This window comes from Etheostoma spectabile, chromosome 7 (genome assembly GCF_008692095.1).
Source record: "Etheostoma spectabile isolate EspeVRDwgs_2016 chromosome 7, UIUC_Espe_1.0, whole genome shotgun sequence".
In the NCBI taxonomy this organism is placed as follows: Eukaryota; Metazoa; Chordata; class Actinopteri; order Perciformes; family Percidae; genus Etheostoma; species Etheostoma spectabile.
Window position 1 is genome coordinate 7148488 of NC_045739.1, and position 2357 is coordinate 7150844.

The 2357-nt window shown below is 41.2% G+C and overlaps 1 protein-coding gene across 2 annotated transcripts in view; it reads right to left on the reverse strand.

Annotated features, from left to right (window-relative positions):
- The window catches only part of b4galt5 (UDP-Gal:betaGlcNAc beta 1,4- galactosyltransferase, polypeptide 5), a 27579-nt gene that overhangs the window by 5392 nt on the left and 19830 nt on the right, over positions 1 to 2357 (reverse strand). The gene's annotated exons all lie outside the window — the stretch shown is intronic.

The following is a 2357-nucleotide window of genomic DNA, read 5'->3' on the forward strand; positions in this document are numbered from 1 at the left end:
CCCTGTTGCTGAAATGTGCTATACACATAAAGCTGCCTTGCCTTATCTTCACAAAAATATGACCAACATCTTCCCCCTTTCATTCCTGCTCTACTGAGAGACAGTATAGAAAAATACCTATGTTTGAGAAAGGTACACTTGGAATGCAGGAAGGTTAATGCCCTTTCACCTGATCTTGCCTAAACTAATTTTCTGCCATAATGACTTAGTGAGAGGAATTTCCCTACCACACATCAAAGGGCTTTCTTTCCAAAGAAGGCAACTATTAGAATGTTAATATATGATGATGGGGGAGGAGAATGCAATGTTATTTTCATGCCTTATTATGCTGTACCCTTTTAGGTCATTATCTACTGCGCTGTCAGTTGTAGGTTGAGATTTTTGTATGTTTGTCAAACAAAAAGGGCCCAAACAGGGTGGAAATGCAACATGCTGCACAGACATCACATAAAGAGGAAGGACCAATTTTCTGCACAGAACAGAACAGAAATTAACAGAAGAGAAACGACTGCAGCACATGTCATTAAATCTCAAGCAATGACCGCAACAAATCAGCCTTCATCATGCACAAGACCTCATTATGTCTTTCTATCAGGTTGGAAGTGTCTGGTTCAAACTGTTGAGTGGAGTGGCTGTTGGGAACTCACCAGAGAAGCTTAGTGCCAGTTACTCTTAGTGTGGGTTGACCTACCGGTACATATAGAACCAACAGCGGTTGGCCTGCCAAAAATGGAGCAATAGAGTGAAACAAAGAGAGGGCATGTGGTCTGTTAGCTGAAACCACTACCTCATACACACATCTAAATTCCCACCATGAATGTGCGCTTGCTAGGCACATGTGGTAAACGGCTGTGTGTTCCAGAAGTACTACAACAATGACTCACACAAGTTTCCCAAGTTGCTACAATAATGACTCATTCACGTTTCTGATCAACAGAGGAAAAGACCATTTGTCCAAAACTCCTGGAGTAACTTCCAGGAAAATGACTACTACTACGCCGGTTGCTTCATTTGGAGCCACATGCCTGCACAATGCCGCTAAATAGACAGATCTCTGCCTCAGCGAATTTGTATCCAACTGCACAACCTCTCGGCATTAATTCAATCAGCATTTATCTTAAAAGCAATCCCAATATGATTCACATCCTCCCGTGAATGCACAGTGTCTGTGTACGTGTGCGTACTATGGCTGAGCTAGAAATCCAGAGAATGTGATTTGTCATTAGTAATTGTATTACAGTTTCCATCACATTCATCTTGTTTTATACAAACTGCCTAGCTGGCAGGACTAGAGAGACTAGTGGCTAAGCGGCAACTGAAATCGATGTTCTCATTTTACATCTGCAACACGCAAATATTACAGTACAGCTAAAGCAAATTTGCAAATAATAATAACAACAATAATAATAATAATAATAATACTAATACAGACTAAATCCTGTTCAGTTTCACTGTAGACAACAAATGCAGACATTGACACACAATTTAAATAAGATGACATGACAAACAGTGAGTTAAAGACACAACACACACACACACACACACACACACCACACACACACACCACACACCACACCACACACCACCACAAACACCACACAACACACACACCACACACACACCACCACAAACACACACACACACACACCACACACACACACACACACACGCTAAGAGTCGTCTGGAATTTGATTCACGTTTGCAGGCATAAAGTGCATAAAGAAGCCAAGAAAAGATGGAAAAATCTCCAAAAGGCATCAAATGACAGATTAGACATTCATATAATACTGTATGTCACAAAAAGTTAGATTTTTAGAAGAGGTTTTATTCTGATGACTCTCTCATGAAGACCATATCTGTACAAGTATCTCTTTATAGTGGAATAGTGTAGCACAACTCCAGTGTATGCCAGGTCTTTCTGGATGGATTGTGGATTTGGACTTGCTTTTCTCACAATCCTGCGAGCTGTTCTGTCTTTTTCTTGGTCTTCCAGATCTTGCTTTAACTTCCACTCTTCCTGATGACGGACATTTATTAATTACATACCGAACAGAGGATACTGGCATCTGAAAACACTTTGCAATCTTCTTATAGACTTCTCCTGCTTTGTGAGCGTCAACTATTTTCAGTTTCAGTTTTCTAGACAACTGCTTAGAAAAGCCATGGTGCTGATTGTTGGGGCGAGGTCAGATGAGTCTGGGCATGTAAAACCTAAAGATTGACATCACCTGGTCTTTCCAGGCGATGACTGAGAACAATCCACGACACTGTCAGGTCTCAGCTTTCCAAAGGGGGCTGTGCATGCTAAAAACGCTGCAGGGTGCCCAAACTTTTGCAGACGTAATTTTTTTGTTTTC